Genomic DNA, 26207 nt, shown 5'->3' on the forward strand with positions numbered 1-26207 from the left:
TAAGTGTTGCATTCCTGGGCCATTACTAATAAGAACCTAGGAAATCTGGAAGTGAATGTGCCTTCTTTCTGTCCCAGACAGTAATGATTATCAATAGCAGCAGGCTGCTGAAGTCAGCTCAAATGGTAAGAATGCTTTTCATGAAAACAGTAATAGGTAAAAACAGATTGAGTTTGAAATTCAGTGCAGGCACATGCTTCAGGCTAGCCTGAGAGGTGAGCTGTCTAGAGACCTCTGTGTTGCTCATGATAGTGAAAAACTGGAAAATGACTAATCACAAAGCTGGTTAAATGTGCAACAGGCAGACTTGCATTATGTATTGAGACAGTCCTTTTGTTTTCTGCAGTCTGGCAGTTACAGGGTACTGCTGTCACCCTCAAACAAATGAAGGCTCCAAGAATTAATGAAGTGTTATCTATAAAAATTGCAATTAGGTGTAAACTAAGTCCCTTGTTCAAAAAGAAAAAAAAAAGCATGGTAATTGTAATGTTATCACAGCCTTTTGTTTGTATTTGTTTTTCGGGATGATAGACCCTTTTAAATGTACAGACACATTAGCAGAAGTTTTGCCTGTCAAGCCCACAGATATTGAGGTTTAAGGCAGGAACAGAAGCAAGAAAGTCTCATGCCCCATACATACTCGCATCTTCCTGCTTTCTTTCTTTACCTCTCCAGTAGAAAGCTCTATCAGCTTGTATGGACATCGGATTTGACTTTCTGATTCAGAAAAAGATACTTCTGCAAGAGGTAGGACACATGATTTTCATATACTGTCCATCCCCGGTTTTAGGGATACTATCTCATTATCTGTTGTGGTTTATCCTGGCAGGCAGCTAAGCACCACACAGCCATTTGCTCACCCACCTTACAGTGGAGTGGGGGAAAGAACTGGAGGAAAAAAAAAAAAAAAAGGTAAAAACTCATGGGTTGAGACAGTTTAATAGGACAGAAAAGGAAGGGAAAGTAATAGTAATAATGATGATGATAGAGTATGCAAAGCAAGTGATACACATTATAACCACTATCCACTGACCGATGCCCAGCCTGACCCCAAGCAGCAGCTGCAGTCGTGCCCACCACAGGCAACCCCCGAGCTGTTCAGCATGATGCCATGTATGTGGTGTGGGACACCCCTTTGGCCAGCCTGGGGCAGCTGTCCTGGTTCTGTCCCCTCCCAGCTCCTGGCGCACCCCAGTCTCCTCGCTGGCAGGACGGTATGAGAAGCACTGCTCTGCAACAACTAAAACATCAGTGTGTTACCAGCATTATTCTCATCCTAAATCCAAAACAGCACCATAGCAGTTACTAGGAAGAAAATAAACTCTATTCTAACCTAAACCAGTTCAACATCTTCCTGTACCTTTTGAAAATAAGATTCGATTTCTTAAGTATTAGCTGAATCAATAGGATTACCTGCATGAGTAAAAGTCAAATCATTACTTACAAGCATATAGTCAAAGCAAGAAGACATTAGTTTTGATATAATCCCCATTTCTATTTCTAATGTTCTCCATTTCTTTTTTGGACAACATATTTCTTGTTGTTAAATCAGCGATATGGAAAAATGCTTGCCTTTTTATTTTTTATTTTTTTTAACAAACTATAAAACATCTTTGCAAGCAGATAAAAAATATCTGAGTTACAAAATAACATAAGAGTTTTCTAACTTAAGTTAAACTTCATTTTCAAGCTTCTACAATAAGAGATTTTACAAATCCTGTATATATGGGCATACAATTTTCAGGGTGTATCATTAAACTACAGTAAACTGTGTTTAATATTTTTCTGATGTCCAAAAGAGGGTTTAAAACTTTTAACATTGTCTTTAATGTGCTTGCAAGTTTAAACTTCTGAAGTCAGTTTGATGCATTAGAGGATCCCATTTTATGGAATTAAATGAAACATATCTGCACCAGGACATATTTCTATGGTTATATTTTGTGGTGGGTTTTACTTATTTAGTACTTATTGATTTTTCACTATGACCCCTCCTCCATATTGTCCAAGCAAGTTAAATTAAGGTATATATTCTGGATAATTACTTCAAAAACTTACACCTTAAAGAAGAGTTCATGCAGGCAAAAATTTGAGTGTTGATAGTCATCTGAAAGTTGACCAAGATATTCTGATTTTATGTTGTGTAAGATTTTGGGACAGCTTTCAAACTACTTTATAGTAAAGATAATTTGACTTTTATTTGCATCTAACTTTTAGCTCATCATTTTTCTTAACAACAATGTATTTATCTTATATTGATGATATCTGAATACTTCCTAGGGGAAAGAGAAGTGGCTGTGATATTTGTACCTTTACAACAAGACTCAGAAACAGGGACTCACTCATCACTTGAAAAAGTAATTGCTGAACATACAGAGCATTGAACATTATGAATAAGGAAAGTTCGTTGTGCCAAATGACCTAGATCCTAAAAGACAGGATATCTGATTGTCAATGGGTTCTTAGAAATGAGCAGACTTCTAGACAGAAAACACATGTCCAGAATTTCACCTCGTCTCTTCCAGGTTTATACCCATGTAGCCCTGTTGATGTCACTGCTGGTTTTCAATAGTATTATGACCATCTCTTCAGTTTGGAGAGAGTGCCTTGCACCATACTAATATATCTTACATCAGGGTATTGTTATCTGTCATTTAATCTGACATATTTATGCCTGTGTGGCATGTGGAAGAATATGGGGTGATGCTGCTGTACCATTGTAATGGGCATTTTTTCTCTTTTTTTATGTAGCTTTTATTTCAGCATCTGAAATTTGAAATATTATAATTCATGACTTTTTTTACAGTATTGCATGTTTGAGTAAGATAATTGGTATTTCAAATGTAATCTTAATGTTGGTATTTAAAATGTAATTTTGGGTATTGGTATTTAAAATGTAATCTTTAAAGAATTCTAGTGTATGGTGTAAGTATGTACAATAGGTGATTTCTGGAGTCTACTTTGGCTTTCCAGAGGGGTAGCCCATGAACCCTTTCTATTTCACTACAGCTTTGTCTATCCTACAGCTGTGTCTGTATGTGCAATGACAATCAGAAATTCCATCAAGAAGCTTAATTTTTTCCATCCATCATGAAGAATACCTAGAACCCTGAAAACAGCTTCCTGGGACTTACATGTAAGGAGTTTATATCATCCAGCTGCACTGCACTGTGGGTCCATATACACAAAGTACTCCTGGCTGTAGATATATTTCATGTGGATGTGTGTAAATTACCTGTACACTATCTGTAACTGGTAGCAAGTAGGTACCGGACAGAAGAGAAACAAGGAAGTACTCCAAAGGACTTAAATTGCTCAGGAGCTCAGAAAGGAGCCTGCTTCTGCCTGTGGACATAATTCTAGCTCTGTACGATGTCCTTGTATTGATTACAAGTAAGATATAAGACAGAGGAAGAAAATTCAACCTTTTAGAACAAGGTAACGTAACAGGAATCTTTCCAAGTGATTCAGCCAGGCTGTGTGGCTCAGTAGAGGTAAGAGCTGCTCCTCACGGTGTTTATTGTCAAGGTTTAACAGCAGATACAACACAACTTACTGTTGTTTTCAAGATGGTGCTTCCACTATTTGGGGAAAAAAAAATAAAAGAAAAAACAACACTAGAAGAAATAAAGTTAATAAAGGCGTGCATGTAATTAAAAATTACCTCTTGTATTACACTTGTTGTTCCATTATAAGAAGCAGTTTTAGCTGAGTTTGTCATCATCTGCTAGTTACTGGGTAGTTTACAAAAAATGGTTTACTAATTGCAGGTTGACTCTTGTGGACAAATGCTTAAAACTCTAAATCACTGTGCAGCACTAATTGGTCCCCTGGCTGGAAGACTGTTGGGAAGAAAATAAATTGGAATGCAGAGTAAAATAATCTCTCATCTCTATAGGTGGCTCCTAACATCCACATCTTTATTGCTGCCTTTTCTGTGATGGGGTCGGCAAATTTCCAGGCTGTTCATTGGAATTGCTTACATTTGCTTTAAATGTTGGGTTTGGTTTTAAGATCCATATGCATAATACTGAGCAATGTAAAATTAAAATGCACACAGATTGTTTTTGCTTTTTCTTTTTTTCTTTTCATCCAACTTAAGGGATGCTTATCTGACTTATTGAATATTTACTGATATGAAAAGCTGAAGAAGTTGCTCCAATATAAGGTCAGTCCGATTCTTCTTTTTTCCCTATGGTTCATCTCTAGTAGTTCTAAATCTCTCTCTAGTTACATGCTTGAGAACAAGGTTATTAACCAGTGTTTTTCATAAACCTACTTCCAAGATATACTTGGGGTTTAAAGAGAAAAAATCATCCTGTGGAGCTGTTTGTTTTACATGGAAGGTAGGGGTTGGCCCCAGATAATGCTGCTCCTAAACCTAATACATACAGTATGACTTCTAAAAACATACTACTCCTTTGTAAAAAAAAAATAAATAAAAAAGAAAAAAAATAAATAGCTGTTTTGTTGTTGTTGTTGCTTTGTTGTTGTTTTGTTTTTCCCCAAGTTGTTACTGATGTGCCTGGTAAGAATAATTTCTTGATAAAAAATGGAAGAATTGCTTTTGCTGGAAAGGAACAGAGCTGTAGATTAGCCATTACGAACTGATTCAAACTGATTTTAGCTTTCATTTCTGCCTCATATTTGAATTCTAGTAATGACTATTCTCTTGATCGTGTACACTGCTGAGATCAGTGTAATGTAGATTAGTTATTCTCAACCTCTAATCTTGCAATTATGTAATTTGTTTGATGAGTAAAGGGCTGAAGCCTTAATTCTTGTCTCCCTGTTCTTTGTTCAGGTTCACAAGTACCTTCTGATTTTGACAAGAAAAATAAATTAATAAAGTTTTAAAGAAATTTAAATAAATTAAAACTATCTACAACACTAAATTATTATGCTAGCATTTCTTTTATTTATTTATTTGTTTATTTTTGGTCCAAAATGCAAATGTGGATTTGAGGATCTAGACTACTGTCTCAAGAATTGTGGAATTTAACTATCTTCATAGCAGAAATCAAGTATCAAAATGTTTTTAAAATAATTTTCTCAATATGAATCTTCAAACGATTAGCAACCTTTTGTTTGTCTTGTTTCAACCACTTTAAGAAATAAACAAATAAGAGTAAACAAACAATAAAAAGAACATGAGGGTACAGGAAGCAAGTCTCTCTCATGCTTGAAGAATTTCAACAGAACAGTCTTGATACCCACTTGCTGATGCTGTGGGCTGTTTACAGAATCAAAGGTAGCTGTTTAAATACTAATTTCTCCATCTCAGTAAGAACTTCCCAGTCTGAAGCAAAGAGGTATTTGGTTTGGTACAGATAGCTCAGGGGAAACCTTTACTCACCTCATCCACAGTGATAACTATGAGAGGACATGGCAGCATTTCTAGTGCACCATGAGGAGGACTGGCAACTTTTCAAGTTGATATGCAAAATGCTTTTTTTCTTCCCAAATGAGATGTTAAGTTTGCCAGTAGAAAATCTGTACAAGCTGGGAAATGCCGATTCATAAAGAGGCAAAACACTGCTTGTCAGGAAGGATATGTCACTCCTCAAAGGGGTAAGAAGTTATCAGTGACTTTGAGGGAACTCTTTCCTTTTTCAGCTGATCCAGTGATAATGTGGCTTTGAGTCCCGTGCTGTTAAAAATCTGACTATATGTTTGACTCCTACCTTTGTTCATCACCTAAGCACATACTACTGTACTGATATCCAGACCATAACCTGCAGTAGAAAGTACAATATAACCTTATGAAATAAGAATTTTTCTATCCGTCCCCTCATCTCTTGTTAGCTCCTACTTCTGTAGTGCTCCTCTGACAGGAGAAAGGCCCATATCCACAGAGCTATTTAAGTTTACCACAACTTACTTTTCAGAAACTGAAATCTCATGGCCTACATGTCTACATGATGATGCTAGGAACAGGTTGTTCTTTAAATTACTAAGGTTCAGAAAATTTCTTTCTTAATGACATGGCAATTTTGCTTTCTGAGTAGGTTGCTTCTGTTGCATATGAGGAAGAAGTGTTTGTTTTTGTAAGTACCTCCATCTTACAGAGGAAAATAGATATGCAAGTTTTTGGGTCAGACTCACAAGTGAGGTGACTGCTGGGGCAAAGCAGTCTAAAGCTGAGGAATTTCTACTTAAATTACTGTCATTTAACATTAACTTCTGAACAGTGATTGAGGCAGAGGGGAAAAGGAAAGACCACAACCTATCATCACAATCAAAGTCTTAAGTAAACACCTCTCCGTCCCCTTTCCCATGCTCAGTGTAAATCATCCATCCTGCCTCCTTCCTAGTTTCTACTTCAGTAATGTTCACTCTGGTTTACTACACTCCATCCATCCCAATTCCTCCAGAGAGGCAGTGGGTGGCACATGAGAGAGGTGGGAGTCATGTGTGTTAAGGTCTCTGCCTGCTGATCTTCCCTTCTTGCTGGTGGTCCTCTGCCCTGGTAAGGGCCACAGTCCTTTGGGAGTGTCCCTGCCGCACCCAGGGTGTCCCATGGGCCACAATGGGACTGGCACCTTCCTTCCCTTTCCCCTTCTCCTTCCCCTTCCCCTTTTCCTCTCTTCCTTTTCCCTTCCCTCTCCTTCCATTCTCTTCCCTCCTCTCCATCTCACTCCCCTCCCCTCCTCTTTCTCTTCCACAGCAACTCTGACTTGTTGAATGTTTAATAGTTTATGGTGAGTGAGACTATTCCTACAGGCAGAGGAATATAGATAAGGACTCCACCTAGAATACTTAGTTGTGAAATGGGAAATGCTGTTTGCTCTAAACCCAGTAGGATGGGGTTTTCAAAGAAGTGCAACATTGTAAGACTTCAAGCCATTAGCCTTTCTAGGTGTCTGTTTTAAAAATTTATTTTACCACGGGACAAATTCATACTGTCATTTTGTGGCACCAAAACCAAGCAACACAATATTTTTCTTTTTGTGTCTTTATGTATTTTTCATGTCTGGTAAGTTCCATGATCATTACAGAGTCACATATGTTTTCAATTAGGGATGTTTTAATTTATTTAGTTTTTAAAAAACTCTTTAAAGTGGTTCTGTTATGCACATATAGACAGAGTTAAGCCCTCTTATTTGCTATCAAACCAAGAAATTGAAGTGGGATGAAATCAGAATAACATGAGTTCAAAGTTTATGTGTTAAAATAAATAGGACACATTTTTTGTCTATTAGGCTGGTGGAAGAAGTGAAATTAAATTCATCCACAGAGTACTGAAGAGCAAGATTAAATCTATGATGCACTGTGGTTTTGAGTAGAAAAGAATGATTCCTGCATATGTTTTACAACATCTGAGTGGAAACACTGATTCTGGAGCATTGGGATAGGAAATACAATCAGTGCAGCTGAAACCAGCATCTATTTATCTTAAATTAATCTTTTTCCAAGTAGGCAGTTGATATCCCAGGGCCGGCTGCCATCTTTTTTACATTCATGCAACAAACATTAAGCCAAAGAATTGTTATTGCAGAAGCTGAAATATATTGCAGCACACCGATTGTAAATGCTTAAAAATACACTAACTCTTTCCTGTATGTTCAGTTGACAAACTATAAAAATAATTTCTCTTTTAAAACATAATTATTGGACATAAGGAAACAGATATTCTTACAAATGTTTTGTGTTTTTCACAATTATAAATGTTGGTTTTAAGATCCTTAAATGCAGGAGAAGAAACAGAAAATAGATGTAGATTTTGAGCTAAAATATTTGTTTGCTTATTTGAGGTTTTAAGTTCAATTAAATTTGTTTCTGATTTTCTCCAGTATGGAGACAAGCAAAAATCTGAGAGGTATTTCTAGCTCCTTTTGAATTTACAGGGAATTAGATAGGTCAGATCTGAATCTCACACTCTGGACTGAATAACAGGTGAAAATTTATTATTGTGTATATCTCAGTTTAGATACATGGAGTTTAATTTAAGAACACAGGAATTCAGGACATAGTAATGCTCAAGAGAGATCTGCCTTTGAGAGAGATTCTCCTAGGCATTCAGGTGTCTCATTTTCTTCTGGGACTGAGACTGAGGTTTTGTTGGATTTGACCTTAGATGTCATAGGAGAAAATGAAATAAAAAGATAATTTACTGTTTCCTACTGCAGACGCAGTAATCAGAAGGAACTAAAGGGAAGAGGAGAGTCATTCGTTATAAGAAAGCAGTAAATGAAGCAGGCAAAATTTTCTCTTAAAGCCATCATTTTATCACCCAAATACTGATGATATCTGACAGTAATTGCCTGCCAACAAAAGTACTTTCTCTGGAGTTTAATCTTATTTATTTTAGCTGATTCTCACATTAACAGAGGGTTTTTTTTTTTTTTCCATTTTTACTCCTCCAGTTATTCATTAATTGTGGTTTTAAATCAAAGCTACTTAAAAACAAACAAACAAAAAACAGTGGGTTTTAGAAGCCTTAAGTGACAACTGTTTTTTATTCTGTTGTAACTTTCACATTTTCAGCAGCCTTTATTTTATCTGTAGTGTAGGACATGCAAAATATATACAGTCAAATACTAGTTTCACAGCAAAGTTTGCATTTGGCCTCTCTAAACTCTTACAGGCTATTTGCTGTCTTCCTGTGCTGACTGCTCTTCAGATGCACCAAAGTGAAGTGGTTTTGATGGGCCTGTCATCCCCATCAATAACCTGGGCTATGAAGCCACGTCTTGTCTGCTGTGATGCCGTGGTTTAAAGTAAATTGTTTCCCTGTCTGTAACAGCACCTTAGCTTTGAAGGGTGGTAACATGCATTTGGTGGGCAGTAACATCTTAAGTCGATTGTCTGAAGCAAACAATTTGACCCTCATACTGTCCATGACAAATGCTAGATGCCAGTACAGAACCACAGGGAATTCATTTCAGTTTAATGGAAGTATTAAAAAAATCACCTGGAGTCACCTTAAGGCATTCTAGGTGCCTTATTGTGGCCTCTGGCATAAATTAGAGGAGACTTTCTGTTACAAACCCTGCGGTGGAAATGCCAGGGATGTTGTGGGGTTGTTGTGGTTGCTATGAGCTACCTGGGGGTTCTTGTCTGCAAAGAAGCCCTCTTGGTCCAAAGCTGAGTTAGTTCTGGCATCATCAGTGGTGAAGGTCCCCCTCCAGCAGAGCAGGATTTGTAGCCGAGGAGTTTAGAAAAATCTCTACTCAGAACTCAGTGCAATACAAATGTTTATTTCGTTCACATGCAGTGAATTGGCAGCTAGATAAACAACAGCACAAATAATCCTAAACACAGCAAACAATACCATTATTTCAAATTAATAATCGTAGTGGTCAAAGTTTTAAAAATCTTGCCTGTTTACTTTCTTAAGTCAAGGGACAGGCTTTTAGTTCAATGACCTTCTTTTCAAAGTGTTTGAATGTATCTAGTTTGGAAGTATGTGGAGTGATGAGTGGAACTACTCTGACTTCAAAAATAGGTTGTTTAGAGTTAATGAAAACTGTAATGAAGTCAGTGGGGTGGGTGTCTGTATTTTGACTGCTGGATTTACATCATGATGATGTTGTTGAAGAAACTGAAAGTGAATAAGAGAAACACACACCATCCCTGTTTTTTAAGAGTAGATTTCAAGGAAGGCACCCTTTAGAGGTAGATAAATCCTATATGCAAGACAAGAAGGACTGAAAGCATGAAACCGCCTAAAGCCTGTCATTCCGTAATTGCTCACTGTGGTATTTCTTGTGTTTATATTGGAGGCCACTGTCAGGAAAGATAGCAGACTATACCCACCATCGAGTAGGTCTGCTCTGGTTCTGTGTCTGTGTGAAGACTCCGTATAATTGTTTGAGTCAGAGAAGAAAATGTAGATATACTCAAATTATTATTGCAATGGCCAAGTACACTTATAGGGAGATTATGATATAAAAGGTCTGATTTATTAAGATCTACTTGCTCATCAGAGAGCAATAATGAAAACACTTTTACCAGACTTGAAGCTTCTGAAAACATATTTATATAGAAATGCTGACAGACTTAATTCTAGCAGTCTAAATAGACCTACTAATACATAATATATTTCAGAAGTGTTCAAAGGGTTGTTACTAACACTTATCCAAAAAACAAACCTTTACTCTTCATCTCAAGGAAACTCCTTATCCCATCCATCAGAATGAAAATCACTTAGTTTTTCATATGTCCAGAAGCAAACTTTGCTTTTGTGATGAAAACATGGATTAAATGTGGCTTGCCTATCATTGACAATTAGAAAGCAAAGGTAAATATTGAGAAGTACTGTTTTGCTGGTACAAAATAACCTTGTGTGTGTGTGTATTTGTACTAAATATAAAGAAAGATTTACACCTAGGTACAGCTTGGTGCATCCAGCACATAATGTACACAGAAGAGTGCAATATGTCAAAGCAAGACAAGGTTCTGTAAGACCAGGTTGCTCAGACAGCTGAAGTTAGAGTAACTGCATGGCCAAAGGCAACTCAGAGGTTTCCAGGGCAGCTGCTTATGATGTTATAGAAGTTATAGCAGAAGCCGTATATTAATTGAAGAGTTTCTCCTTGCAAGTCATTTAATTATAAGTGAAGGCCTGTTCTATCAACAGGTAGAAATGAAAATAAATCTTATACTTTTTTTTTTTTTTTTCTTAAGTGTTCATTTTGGCTGTGACACTCATTTGTAATTTTAGACCTGGAGGGGAGGCAAGACAAGGTTTATTTTGAAAGTATTGTATTTACTTTTTGCCCTCTACTATGTGCCTTTTAGACAAGTGCAAGGTAAGTCTTTGTACATCCACAGCCCAGTTTTCAGAACCAGCGAGTGCTGTAGGTTCTTGTGATGACATCTGGAGCTATATCTCTTAACACCTCTGAAAAATCAGGCCTTCAGACATTATTGCTTCATTTCCCCAGGCAAATTGTCTCACAGTACCTGACAAAATGAATGAGAAGTGCAGAGTGCTGCAGTTCAATTTGTGCTAACATTTATGTCTTTTGAATGTCAAGATGTTTTTTTAAATGTTTCCTCATAAAACTAAGTCCACTGTCAACAGTATTCCTCACTCTGATTAGAGGAAGTACCCTACAGCTTAATAAAATTCTGAAGCAAGCAGATAGCTGCCAACGTTTCAGAAGAAAATACGTGAAGCCAGCTCAGTGAAAGAAAAGCCAGGGAGTATTTAGGTCTGTAGGTGAGAGCTCTTGCTCCCTTTCACCTTGATGTGCCAAATAGTATTTCATGACATGTATATTTCTTCTCTCTAGCCACCTGTGGACAGCAAAGAGTAGATGGAGATTCTTTTGCTAAACCGTTCTGATGCTCAAGGGGACCATTTTCCAAATTTTCTTCTCCTTCTTATCATTTCTTGGCCTGAACTGCCACGGTGTTTTTTTGTTGTTGTTTGTTTGTTTTTGTTTGTTTTGAGAAGGAAGGGAAATGATTCTTTATGAGCAATTGTTCCTGTAATGTCTTCCTGATCAGGGTTTTTCAGGAGAAAAAATTATTTCTTCAATGTGAAACACTTCAGGAGTTGTCAGGAACTCTAGCTGTCCTGGGGCTTTGATTCCCTGAAGCACTATGAGAAGTTCTGATTTCTGCATCCTGCTCAAGTCAGTGCCATCCAGGCAGCTATTTACTTTTAGAAGCCTTCCATCTTAAATTAAGAGGAAAAGAAAAGTAGCAGAGGTCGCCAAATCCATGTAAAATATCTTTTTGTGAAAGAATAGGATTTACTTTGCTTACTTACACTTGCTTTGACAGTGACTTTACTGCACAGAAAAGCTCTTCTAGGGTGATATGTACTTTTACCTATCTGGCTTTACTTGAAACTTGATGTTAAATAATGTTTTTGTGTTGGCAACTCTAAGCATGGATTTCATCCCAGGCATATCAGACACTTTGGTACAGAGACTTGAATGCCATGATTTCAACATGCCCCTAGCCTGCAACACTGGAATACTGATTGTGTAGGTTACTGTAGTCCACAAAACCTGTTGTTGTTTTTGTTGTTTTCCTTTTTCATTAAATGATCAGTGTTATAGCTGTTTCCATTCTCTCTCATTCTTTCAGGTGTGCATTTTCTTTCATGGTACCCTTACCTGTTGAAAGTCTCTGATTTCTCATTCACCATGTTCCCTCTCCTACAGGCTCCTGCTCAGAGCTGTTTTTGAGAATATTTCCAGCACTCGTATCAGCACCAGTAATATTGCCATTGCTTCTGATACTGCTTCTGCATTGTACTATTTTTTTATTTTTTTTCAAATAGCTCCAGAGTATTCAGAGTATTACACTTGAGTGATTTGCAAAGAATTGGGCACACTTTGGTTCTCTGAAAATGATCATTTCAGTGGTAAATGCCACCTTAGTCTGCTAAGCTGTTCTGTTCATTTATTCCTTTCCATGTGTGATATGTTAGCTGTATGTTAAACATCATAGCAAAACTCCTGTAATTTGTGATTGTAATTCTGTTTATAATATACTTACTGTCAGGCTTGTATCCAGAAATACACACCTATGTTTTTGTATGAGTATATACATATATGCGGATTTATCCCACCTTTCAAACGTATGGCTTTAAATTAGAACTGCTTGATTATCTGAGTGACTTGCATGATGCAAAATGTTTAACTTAGGGGATAAAGAAGTTCAACTGACATACCTGTCTGTCAAGTTTCAAGAGGCATGTTTTTCAGTAATGCACAATATGATGGCTTCAGGATGAATGACTGCACAGAAAGACTTGGTCCCATAAAATAGGTCTATATTTGGAAGTACCAATAATATTTTTCTGCCCAGATGGTGAAAAGCCTTCTCTGGATTTTTTTTTTTTCCAGGTACTGTTCATGGAATGAAATGCATGCTGCAAAAGTGTGGCATACAGAAGGTGGGAAAAGGGACAGGCTGCACAGGAAGAATTTAGAAACATTGTCTAGGCGTGTTGGAGGATTTTAGGAAAGGTAAAGCTCTGCTGGAATTGAGACTTGTCAAGGGCAGCCAGCAGAGCTTCTACTACTGTATTAGTATTGAAAGACTAAATGAGGACAATGTGGGTCTATGGAAAATGAAGTGGGTGAGTTAATAGCAGCAGGCAGAGATAAGGCTGAGGTGCTCTGTGCCATCTTTATATCAATCTTCACCAGCTTGGTGTTTTGTGAAATCTAACTTTCATAACAGAAAGCTCAGAGTGCAGTTAATGTGCAAGGGTTTTGTACTGTGAAAAAGGTCCAGCTTTCAGAAGATGTGACAACTGTTAGGTGGTAACTCACAGTTACCTCTTCAGTATTAGTGTTTTGATGTGTTTTTATTATAAAGTTGTTGGCAGATCATGAGAATATGTAAATGCTTCAGAAGCTGGCAAACCTGCCAAAGACGTGTATAGGAAAAAAAAAAAAAAAAAAAGCTTTGATTCTTTGATTACTGAAATCTACCATGATGAACTAAGCACTGTTAGCATTCAAGCTACCTTTAATTTGATAGTTTATTATAATACTGGCAAAATGAAAGTATCACGGCAACAGGAACGGCTCACTGCTGTGCTGTGTGTTTTTTTGAATTGTCCAGCCAGGCAGAAAAATTCACTCCTTTCTGATTGTATTGTCTTTTTCCAGTTTAAGCCCCCAGTGTAGATTCTCTGCATGATCCTTAACATGTTCTCCTACTTCATGCTCAGCCTAATGACCTTAATAGGCATGCATTCCTGTTATCTGTGGAGGATGCTAAGCAATGTGCTTGATGTTTTAAGGAGTATTGGTTAGCATGTGATATGTCTTCCAGCTGCCTAACTGAATCCATTCTGAGACCAAGGATGTGGATTTGTCTCATATATAGTTGTGGAGTTAGCTCAGTTTAGAGACTTGTGGCTTCTGTTCCTTATTGGAAATAAATCCCAGGCTTTCTGATCACAATTGTTGTTGCAAATACACAGAAGAATAAGTAGATCCTACAATGTAAATCATATACAAATGATTCAGCTTAGACACATATGATAGATATATAGAGGGTTAAAAACCACTTCACAGAAGTAGTGAGCTCTCAGAAAAGATTGGGTTGAAAAGACAGATCATTTGCAACACAAAAAGCATTTTCAAGTATAAGAAAAAGTACTGGGGAAAAGGCATTAAAATCACAGCATAAGGAAGAAATAAGAAAAAAAGATGTTAGAAATACATGAAAATGTGAAAATAGCAAAAGGAGAAAAGACTAGAGATTCTGGGAGGAGCAAAGCTGCTGTAGGAAATGCTGTAATGAAGCACTTACATGTGCAGATTTTTCTAATTTGAATGAATGGCTCACTGAGCTTGCTGTTAAAAGCAAGAGTTTTCTACTGAGTTTTCAGCAGCAAAGGAAAGTTTTATCTGTTCATATAGATAATGCTTTGAGGATCAATAGTTCAGAAAGTCCTCTGAAAGGTAAATGTAAATTTTTACAAGATGTGGGTCAACATCTGTTTTAAAACTTGAAATCCTGAAATCCAGTGTTAGATCCCAACATGGCAAAACTTAGGAAAAAATATTTTTTTTTTTTTTTTAAATATCCCTCACTTTTTTTTTCCCCCACTGGATTTGTTCAGTTTGCTTCACATTTTTTAAAGTTAAAAGAGCCTACATTTGTGATAGTTTTGTGTTTGCATAGGAGTCATTAATGACTTGTGCACCATAAAGCCTAGCTTCTTTGTCTGACACCTATTCAGCTGTAACTATGAAAAATTATTCACACACAAAGGCTTTCCGATCCCTGGAAGTACAGACTGAAGTTAAAACCAATCATTTTTCAGAAATTTTAAACTGACTACCTGGTCATTGCCAATTGTATTTTGTCAGAAAGGCTTTTTGCATGACAAGTTTCATCATGTTTTTCCTTTTCTGCTTCTAGAGGGCTTTTTAACATTTACATTTCTGGGCTGATGTTAAATGTTTAAAAAAAAAAAAAAAAGGAAATTTATATATTTTCTGGAAAGTATTTGAAAAAAATATCTGTCTGAATGCTTTTCATCCTCTGTTGCTTATTCGTGGTCTAAACATTATTCAGAATCCATCTTGTCTTCAGGTTTGACCTAAACTATAACAAAAGCTGAAATAGTCAGGAATAGAGCAGCGAGAACACAGATGTAATACTTATTTTCTCCCATTCTTTATCTCTCTGGCAAAGAATTGTATAACATGACTACACTGTTGTTCAAAAAAATAAAAAACTACTCTTGAAAAGACCCAAAGACCCATTTCCCTCTTCAAAATCACTTTTTCCTTTGAAAACCACCGATAGTGAATTTTGACTATTTCTTTGTATTGTTGGTCAAGAAATCATTAAATTTAGGATTAGAGGCAGTAAAGCTGAAGCATCTTTGAAATAACAAGTGTAAGATAACTTCAAAAACCTATTGACCATGAATGATACCTTAAGAAATAAACAAGGATATCTCTTAGGCTCCTTTCTTTGATATGATTTACAAAAGTCTCCAGAAAACTTTTATATTGCTCTGCAGCTCGGAAAGTATATTAAAAATATATTCTTTCTAATAAAAAAGTTTGTATTTTCATTTTTTCTTCACTTTTCTAAGTTACTTTCTACTTTATAGGTTTTCTCATGTTGTAAATAGTCTTAGAATAAAAGAGTAAAATTATGCCAAACATCAGTTTTCCAGAATTACTTTCTTTATTTTTTTCATTTTAAATGTTTAGTCCAATACCCTAGAAAAGTGATTATTTAGTGAACTTTGCAGCGTCTGTAAGTTTTACTTAGCAAATTTCTGTACATGACATAATTTCCCTTATTTATGCCTTGATTTCAAAGACTATGAGTTTGAATCCATTTTAAAACGGTGCTGATGGTCTGTGGTAATATGTTGACTAGTGCTGCACAATGTGTATTAATAGTTTTGTTCAAAAGATGCTAGAAATAAAATATTTCAGTAATCTCAAAATGAAAGTAACTTCTCAGTGACAGAATTTGATCTGAGTTTTTCTAGAAGAAGCATTGAAAGAAAATTGCCCAATATATCTTAATGTTGTTTCTCACTATTCTGCTGATGAAAGGAATATCAATTTTTTGATATATTTTTTTTTTCCCTCACCAGTTTTGGCTATCTGAATAAGATGTCTCTCCCTTAAATTGATGATCAGTAAAATATTATATTTAAAATTTTAAATGCTGGATTATATATTCAAGGGCAAACTGGTGGTAGAGGGCTTTTTGATTTTGATTTTATTTTTTTTATAAAGTCTTCTGAAATTTCACTAAGAATACATACAGTCATTCAAATTTTAGGAATATGAATCCTATTTAACATGTAGAGGAAGGCACACCAAATATTAACTACTACATTTTTTAATTTTTATTCTTTAAATCTCTTCCAGCACAGACAGTATGTTTTTTTCCCTCTCATATTACCACAATTATTGAGTAATGCCAGAGATTAGTATTTCATTCAAGAACAAGCAAGAAATGATTCAATCATTTCTGAGGAAAATCATAAAGATAATGCTTTTCAAAGTTGTCTAATTTTTCATTCATATGCATTTACTTTACAAATCCTGCAACTCATTCTTTAAAGTTTATTTTAGCAAATGAATACTTTTAAATCTCAGTTTGAGTCCTTCTTATTAAACTTTTGAAATATTTCTCCAATAGCAAAATACGGTAGAAATAATTATGTGAAAATAGATTCTACAGTGGTATTGTAAAACAACATGTAAAATATTTTACTAATACAAAGCAATACAGCATAGCTGAGACTAAGACGGACATGCTTAAAAAGAAACTGTACCCTCAAGAGGTAGTATTTGGTGTGCTAAATTATTTGTGAAGATATCTTTAATATTTTAAAATTAGAGATTTTTTTTAACGTTCCATCCAGTGCTAACTTGGAATCTTGTAGGACTGGATTGCAGCTGGTGAAGAAACGAGGTTAAAAGAAGAGAGTTCCTCTGCCGAAGAGGGTGCAGAGGAACTTGCCCAAACGTTAATGATGACACTCAAAATGTATAAGCAGAGAGAAGTGCATAAAAGAGCATGATTTGCCTGTGCTGAGTTTGAAATCATTTTAAGACATATGTCTACTTGCATACAGCCTGCTCATTTTGTAACCGTTTCTGCAACAGGTATTGAGTTTGAATGCAAGAAAACCTGAGACACTCTCTGTGCAGGGAAATGTGCCCTGTCCACTGGGCTTGCCGTGAACTAGAAACTACTTCTTCACTGGAGCATAACAACTTGGTTGCCTTTTTGCTTTGTAGGACCACAGCCTGAGAGTAATAAGATTGTTCTTCAGTGCTTTCCATCACTTTTCATGCATATCTCTTTAAATATTAGGTAAGTACTTTAGATAGGGATCTTTAATATAAAAGGAAATGAAACCCAGTTTCTAGGTAGAAAACTAAGGGTGAAAAGGAAATGAAGTGTTTAGAATTAAGTATTTTGTGAAAGAGTTGTATTTTTCTTAATACAAGAAAAGAAGAAAGAAAAGACCCATTTAAACTTTTAAGATGTAAAGCTTAAACAGAAACCTCAGTAAGTTTAAATAAACTTCATTTTATAAATAATGAGTACATGTAAATGAAACTAAAGCCACGGTTCATGTAAAACATACTTGCAATCTGTCTACATACATATTACTGATTTAATGTTGAGATATTCAAACTGTGAAAACAGTGCCATGGTTAGGATTTTACCTGTCTGATGCAACTATAATATGATGAAAGTATAATAAAAAGAATATTCATAAAAAAGAAAAAAAAAAGTTAGATTTTGATTATATAAAAAAAGGTCCAACCTTATACATGTATTATATATATTTACTCATATAATAGATATATAGCAAAACAACAAAAGCAATATTGATTTCAGGAGGGAAAAATCTTGTAGTATGATAGAGGGAAGGATGTAATTTGATTTACTACTTTTACTTTTTACGGCTGTAGGGACACCTGGCTTATCTGTGTACTTCTCATTGTAGCTTTCAGTGGCAAAATATATCCTTGAGGGTGGAGTTGGTTACTGCATTGTGCAGAGGATCACTTCAAATGCAAATCCACCTTTTCATTTTGACTATTATTTTCTTATACTCAGGAAACAATATCGCATCTCTTGTGGCAACATCTAGTGGTAACATCACATCTCTGTGGCCAGTTAATTCTATTTTCAACTTCTAGATTGTTTTTCCACAGCATCTTCACATGTGTGGCAGTGTGTATCATGATCCTGTTACTAATTCTGTAGATAATATGTCTTCTGTTACAGCAGTACATATGTGCCCTCAGCAAGGGTCTTGTCTGTACTAGATATGAATTAAACACTGCCCTGATTTAGCCACTAATTTGCTACCATTGCTAAGGTTCGTGGGAGTGTATAGAAGGTAGGAATTAGACAAAAGATAAGAACATCATACTTTTATTTTTAAATTGAGGAAATTGAATATGAAGAATATATCCTTTATTGTTTTCCTATAAAAGATAAGAGTAAAAATACAGGTGCTTTGTCCTTTTGTGCCTGTTGCACATAGGTACTTATAGGTACTTCAATAATATTTTTACATATGCAGAAAAAAAAACATAATCTTCCAAAGGTATGGAACTTACTGCCACAAAATGACAAAAAATCCTCTTACAAATTTATAATTATATTTGATAATGCATAGGTATTTTAACAATTCTGGTAAACATCCAAGTTTCATGTCTAACACTATTGACTGAGTATATCTTGCAACTTCTTACATCATCCTTGCCTCAAGGGAAATGCTCATACTGTGTGTATCATGTCAGTTGTAGTATATGTGCTGCCAAAGATGGGGGAACTAAACTTCCTGTATGATAAAACTATCAGATAATTTTGTATTGTGGTAGTCCCATGGGGACAATGGTTTCCTTACAACTGTCTTTCCTTTATGGCAGTGACCATATTCTGTTTATGCTGTAGTAAAAGTCTGCAAAAACCTTTCCCTTCAAATGCTTAATTAATACATATATAAATATTTTTTTCACATCTACTCTTATCCACTAGACTCATGTCATGTAGATATCAACATTTATTCTTTTTAGAAAAAGTACCAGCATAAAATCTGATCTCCTGCTAACTTCACCCAGCAGAACTTCAATAGTCATGTTTTGTTTGCAATTCATAAGTAGCAGGGAGTTATCTTGTGTAGTTTGTTACCTCACTTATAGAATTACATCGTTCATTTAATGAAATGTGTTTAAAATATGGAGAAAGCATAAACACTTTTTTTTTTCTCTTCCGACTTATTAAGTTACTGAGTACATTCAGGCTTTCAGTTCAAATTTCAGTGTAGACACAACAGTAGGAGCCTCTTCAGAGTTCTTGAAATAGCACTGTCTTGGCTTTTTAACTCTTTTTGGCACAATTAAAATTTGTTCATATTCTGGATGATGTTTTTCCTGTTTCTTACTCCCTGTTTGTTAGACATTGTTCCTGGCTTACTTTGTCTCTTTGCACTCTGAAGTTCACACTACTGTGGTGAAAGAGGCCAACAATCAACTGAGATATTTGAAAGCATTAAACTACTTTAGATTTTTTTTCAGTTCAGGTGGGATAAAACCATTCTGAGCCTTCTCCACAATTAGCCCTAATCCTTGGGCACTGTGCTCATCAGCATCACTGGTTTTGAAACTCACTGGATGTGTTCATTCAGATTTGGGATTATTACTTATTCATGTTATTCATGTCACCTTCTCATGCACTGTCATGTCAATAAATTGTGATGCTATCTTTCAGTATAATATTTCTCTCTTTCATGGCAAAAATTCATCTTTCATTAACAACACCTTTCCACAATGCTTTTTGTTCCAGCTAGGATTGCCATAATATTTCTATTATGCTTCTATTAGCTGCCTTCAGTTCTGTATCAGTAATTTTAATACCTCCATTTTGTTGCCTTGGCATTTCAATAGTTCAATTACTTCTTTTAGGAACTTGTGGATCTAGCCTTCTCTTAGACTATATATGCTGGAGTGGCATGTTCCTTTCATTATCTGTATCGATTGCATACTTACTGTTCTCATCAATGTTAATATTTTCATTCCCCTTATTGTACTTTCAAATTTCCTCTGATAATCATTCTTCTACTGTCATATCTTTACCTACTCATTTTCCTCTTCCTGTATGCTACAGACCTTCATCTGTTTTCCTTTTTTTCCCCACACTGAATAACCAAGCAAATGCAAATGAAGCCTATCTCCTTCTAATTTACCTCCATATTTCCTAACTTAAAATTCATTTCATCAACCACACTAGCATTCTTCTCAGCTTGATTGATACTTCTCTGGGGTCCATCCATAGAGCAGACATCCATTTCATCACTAGCAGGCATTCTAATACTTTCCTGTCCAATCCCATATTTTTCCCACTGCACTTCTCCTTGATAGTCATTATTTTGCTGTGTTTTTTCTTTCATTTGTTAAGAATTACAAGAATTTCAACAAAAATTGTTCAAGATTCCTGTTTTATGAGATCTTCACTGAGTCATCCCTAGTCCCTTTCATGTGAGTTTTAGGTTGTCAGGTTTGCTGATATGATAGATGGTCACTGAAGTCTTCTTGACTCTCATGAGAATGTTTTTCAGACTCCCATACTACTCCTTGCCTTGGGTTTGTCAGATAATGCATCCTTCTGTCTTCTAGATGTGCTGTAACGACAGCCCATCCATGCTCAATAAGAGCAAGGCAAACTAAACTAGGCTGATGAGAAAACTGATTCTTTTTATTTTTTATTTTTTCCTATTTTTTAACCAATCTTATCCTTTTTTGGTTGTTTTTGTTTTCTATAACATCATTCTTTATAACTTCCTAAAACAAAGGGGCTCATTCCTGCTTCCCCACACATGACCTATCCTTTCAAGTTCTATTTCCAAGACAGAGATTTGGGCAGGAAGGTATTACAATGTTATCTTTCCATTAAATCTAGGAAATAACATGTTTTTAGTTGCTCTTCAAAAGAAGAAAAAAAGAGATAATTTCACTCATGACAGGGACATTTTTATGAAGCATGTTCATTCTATACACTAAATGCTCTCATGAACCTGTGCCATATTTGTGCCATAGTCTTCATTAGGAACCACGAAGGCCTTTTCTATGGAATAGGTTGTTTTCCAAAGGAATAACTAGAGTTCAAAAAGATATAAAATCCATGTTTTTATTTGTTTTTAAAAGCTTTGTATCTCATAGTACCTACTTTAGTCACCTATTAAGAAGACCTTATTTGAAGTGAACTAAATATTTTTCCATTTGCAGATCGTTTCCTTTTTTTTTTTTTTTTTAGTTTTTATTTATTCCACATGGAATAGCTGAACAGAGTAAAAAATGTCTTTTTCTATAGCTTATTCTTTACTATGGTGAATTACAGATGTCTAAGCCCTTTCTTTTGACATTTACCAAACATATGAATCATAGTTCAATGGGGGATGTGCTTATATACCTTAGCATGCCCATAGGAAAACCAGGATCACTGAGTGAAGAACTATTAAAATTGATTAAAAAAAAAAAAAAAAAAAAAAAAGATGTTTCCCTTATCAATCCAAAGATTTTAAAACAGAATATTTCTAGCAGTGTGGCAGACAGTACAAAAATGCAAAGAGAGACTAGTATTTATATTAATTATATATTGATGTCAGTGAAAATTTGGAAGATGAACTTTCCTCTCTGATCCTTTTTGTTGCAAGTGGTGTTTTATCTTTATGGTTAAGTAAAAACTGTGCTGTTGCTAGCTTGGATTTATTATTATTATTATTATTGCTATTATTATTATTGACAGAAAGCACTGCTTTTTCATATTTTTTTTTCATTCTTTCAATTTGGTTATTATATTTATTTCTTGTAGTTATTGTACCTAAGAATTTAAAGTCCCAGAGGACACTATATACTGGGTGCAGCATATGCCATTATTTATTATGTTGGTGGTTGAAGCTTTTCCAAACTTTAATTCCCAAGAAAAATCTTACATTTCAGGACCCATATGAGGTGCTGATTTAGAAGGTAACCACAGCTAATGTAGTATGAGTGTGATGAAGAGATTGTAGAGGAAGACTTCAAGGTCGTTAGCCAAGTTAAGTGAAACAGACTGCAGGGATAGTGCCCCCTGATTCCCTATTGTCAGGAAAATGTGATTCCTTTAAGGTACAGAGAATTTTTGCCATTTCATGCTTGGAATATTGCTTTGGGCTTGTTCTTCTGAAGTGTAATATTTTTGTAATTTTGATCTGGTTGGCTAGTCAGATAGTGCAAAAATCCAATTTTGAATGGATGAGAGTAATGCTGTATGAATGAAAAGTTATACCTGTTTCATTAGAGGAGTAAGGTCTAAAGTTGTTTCTCTCCCTAAGCATTTGGGAAAGTCACATAGAGAGCGTTTCTATTTCATGTTTAGTCCTGTTCTTCAAGGCTTCATCCACATTCTATGGAGAAAGATGTCAATCAAGATGGAGGGAATGACTGTCTCTATTAATGTGTCTGTCTCCTTTCAATAATGCTTAAATGTCTAAACAGATAGAATAAAGGGAGTTGAATCTCAGAATCAGAAAACGTAATGATTGCCCATAAACACCCATATCTGCTCTGTAGTGCAACAGTTCTTGTTTTCTGCTGTAGGTTTCAAAAGGACTTTTAGTGTCTAGATATTACTGCAAATGTGTCAGGACACTGTGCAGAAGATGAATTCAACTTAACATAAGAATTCCAAGATGAAGGAGCCAAAGAAATGCCATTAGATATATATGTATAGATGAGGAATTTTTCATTCACTTGAACATCAAGAAAGCACACAGCAAACACTCAACTATATTGTCATTTACTATATTTATTTACCTCATCCACATTACCAGCAAATCAACAAATCTGTTAAGGACTGGCAAGACATTTGTTCTCACCCCGTAAAAAGTGATTGTCATCTGCTTAGATAAGTTACCATATCCTGAGGCTGGGATCTTCTACAAGATGCTGGTGAGAAAACTGATGGAATACATATGTGCTCCTCATTATCCATAAATGAGTATTGTTATGGGGATGGACAGACATAGCTGAAAGGGAAAAAGCAAAAAGAACTACAAATGTTAAATTCTTTTCTTGATTTTGGTAATACTGTCTTGGTACCATATTTAAAATGTGCCAAAGGGAATGTGACTGGATATAATGGAATATGATTTAGTAAAGAGACGGTTTAGGCCAATAACAAGAACTAGTACCTGACATTGAGATCTGTACAATTGTGGAAGAGCTTTCTCAAAGAAATTTTAAAAGCTCCATGCTTGAAGACATTTAAAATTAGAGTAGGAAACATCAGGGAAATATCTGTTTTGACAGTCAATGTCTCTTTCTCTCGCTTTCTTTCTAAAGCAGCCACAAGTATTGCTGTAATACTTAGGTGCTTCAGGATGGACTAATGGGACTTTTATCTGTAATTCATATGATTTTCTGGTATTTTTAGTCCTCTGAGTAGCCTGAGCACTTTTGTGATATGGCCCTTGACAATGGGTTTTCTCCATCTGGATAAACATTTCCTAATGAACTCTACCTTGGGAACTGTAACAGCATGTTCTCATAATTTTATATCACTGCATTTTCTTGACAGAATTTATAGTTTGCCTGTTGTTTTAATTTGTTGCCAGATTTATTTCTGTAGGCATGTTAGTTTCATGTTTATAAGACCTGTCAAAAATAGTTCATCTTCCTTTCTTCTTTTTTTTTTCTTTTTTTTTTTAAATGTATGTGTCTAGTACACATAAGTTAGACATGTTTAAATGTCAGTGTGGACTACTAGTTACTGAACTGTAATCACTTACAGTAGTCCTAACTCAGAAGAACAGAAACATTCAGAATTATGGAAAAGTATGGAGATGGACAACTTTATTTGCACTAGGTTTTTGAAAATGAACAAATAAGTTTATATCCTGAGACTCTTTGGTATTTCTGTGTTTTCATGCACCTCAGACAAGTTGCTTTGCTTTGGAGGTATTGACAGTTGAAAACAAATCACCAAGTAAGTCTCATCTCCAGATAACATGAGGAAAAACAGAAGCACACATAAGGAGGAATTTGAATGCAGGGGGACTGGTGATACAGAGAAAAGCAATGGCAACATGAAATGAGGGACTCAGGGAGGAAATAACCAAGGTTCTGGGCAAATTCCCCCTTGTATTAATGATGCACACTCACCATCCAGACTACTGCTTAATCCAAGGATGTTTTAAATACAAATAAAAATATGGTGGTTTTATGATCTCTGTAAACACTGGAAACTTACAAATCATTAAGCCCAGGTTGGGCCATTCCATCTTGGAAAATTAGGGCTGCATCCACCTCTGGACCAGCTCCACCAGTGAACTTCACTAGGCAATGAAGCATCCTCCTCCTCTCACTGCCTGGGCAACCTGTTTGCCCTCAGGCCATGACCACAGCCATCTTCCTGCTGTTCACAGCCTGAGCAACTTTGCCTTCAAGCCACTCTTACTTCTTTACCTGGTTGTTATTAGTATAAATTGTGTCTCTGTTCAGGCCCTGTCCCGCCCTCCCATCCCGTCCCTTCAGCCTATTGAAAGGGTGACAGCAGTTTTGTTCTCCTTTTCAGAAATATATAATACCACTTCTCCCTTGTTTCTCAAATCCCACCTGAATATTATTGCTAGAATTCTTTATATGGTATTGAGCTAGTATACTTTTTCTTTTTCTTTTTCTTTTTCTTTTTCTTTTTCTTTTTCTTTTTCTTTTTCTTTTTCTTTTTCTTTTTCTTTTTCTTTTTCTTTTTCTTTTTCTTTTTCTTTTTCTTTTTCTTTTTCTTTTTCTTTTTCTTTTTCTTTTTCTTTTTTCTTTTTTCTTTTTCTCTTTCTTCTCTTTCTCTTTCTCTTTCTCTTTCTCTTTCTCTTTCTCTTTCTCTTTCTCTTTCTCTTTCTCTTTCTCTTTCTCTTTCTCTTTCTCTTTCTCTTTCTCTTTCTCTTTCTCTTTCTCTTTCTCTTTCTCTTTCTCTCTTTCTCTTTCTCTTTCTCTTTCTCTTTCTCTTTCTCTTTCTCTTTCTCTTTCTCTTTCTCTTTCTCTTTCTCTTTCTCTTTCTCTTTCTCTTCTCTTTCTCTTTCTCTTTTTCCTTTTCTTTCTTTTTTTCTTTTTCTAATTTGGTTTAATTCTTTATTTTCCTTGCTTTCTTTTGCTTTCCTAGCTTTCAGTTTTCTTTCTGCATAAACTTCATTTAGTTTACTACTACTTTAATAGTAAAAGTTAAACCTATCTATAATTTCTGAGTCTTAACCTTGAGTCCTAATATTGTTCTGCCTGGTCTGTGCAACATTATTTCTAATGTTGCAATAATCTCACTATGATTAGGTAATCAAAAGAAAGGAGTATACTTGACTTACTGTGTTATTGCTTTATGCAGTAACACTACCATCTTCTGATTCAGTCCTGCTTGTAGCATCCAATTCTCCATTATTTAATTTTTGATTTTGTGTGATGATCTAAAGGTCCTAAAATACTCTTGTAGCTCTGTTTATGTGTGCCTTCTTAGACTTAAGATAATTTCCTACTGTGTGTTTTCTGTGTTTCATTTACTTGGCTTAGGTTTTCTGTTCCATCTTCTTCTGTTAAGCTCTCTGCTGTAGGTGTCTTGTAGATTGCCTTGGATCAGAATATATATCTATTCCGGTAACATCGTGTATATATATATATATACACATATATATATATAATATTTTGATGTTACTAGGCTTACTGTGTTTGTTTGTTCTTTTTCTCTTTTCTTTCTTTCTTTCTTTCTTTCTTTCTTTCTTTCTTTCTTTCTTTCTTTCTTTTTCTTTTTCTTTTCTTTTTTCCTTTTTTTTTTTTTCAAATCCATTTATTTTAAAGGCTAAAACTTTTCAAAGTTAACACTTTCAAAAGTTTGCAAAATAATTACTAGTTGGTGTTTAATTGACATCACTGACAGCTTTTTACATATAAGGCGCATGACTAGTAGAAATGTTTTCCTGTGCTGTTTTCAGTGAATAGTTAATTCAGTCCCTAATAAACTATAAAAACAGCTCCTAACATTTTCAGTGCATTGTCATTTATATAAATACTTGGAGGTTATCTGAGGCAGTACCAGCATAGGTTTTTAAGCAACAAAGAAACCAGAACAAACAAATAATGATCAAAATACAAAATTAATGGAGGACGGGAGTATAATAGGGGCAATATATTTACATTTTAATAGAACATTTGATGGTGTCTTCCTCAAAAGCTGTTTTTAGAAGAGCTCATTTCTGGCTG

The 26207-nt window shown here is 35.3% G+C and overlaps 1 protein-coding gene across 3 annotated transcripts in view; it reads left to right on the forward strand.

The window, feature by feature from the left end:
- The window catches only part of ZNF804B (zinc finger protein 804B), a 235734-nt gene that overhangs the window by 21702 nt on the left and 187825 nt on the right, over positions 1-26207 (forward strand). Inside the window, exon 2 of one of the 3 annotated variants that reach the window (XR_013947491.1) lies at positions 676-24629. The exons of the other annotated variants lie outside the window; for them this stretch is intronic. The gene's annotated coding sequence lies outside the window, so the exon portion shown is untranslated. Of the gene's footprint in view, positions 1-675; positions 24630-26207 lie in introns of those variants that run through there. 3 annotated transcript variants of the gene reach the window in all.

Source organism: Anser brachyrhynchus, assembly GCF_964034855.1.
Source record: "Anser brachyrhynchus genome assembly, chromosome: 2".
NCBI lineage: Eukaryota > Metazoa > Chordata > Aves > Anseriformes > Anatidae > Anser > Anser brachyrhynchus.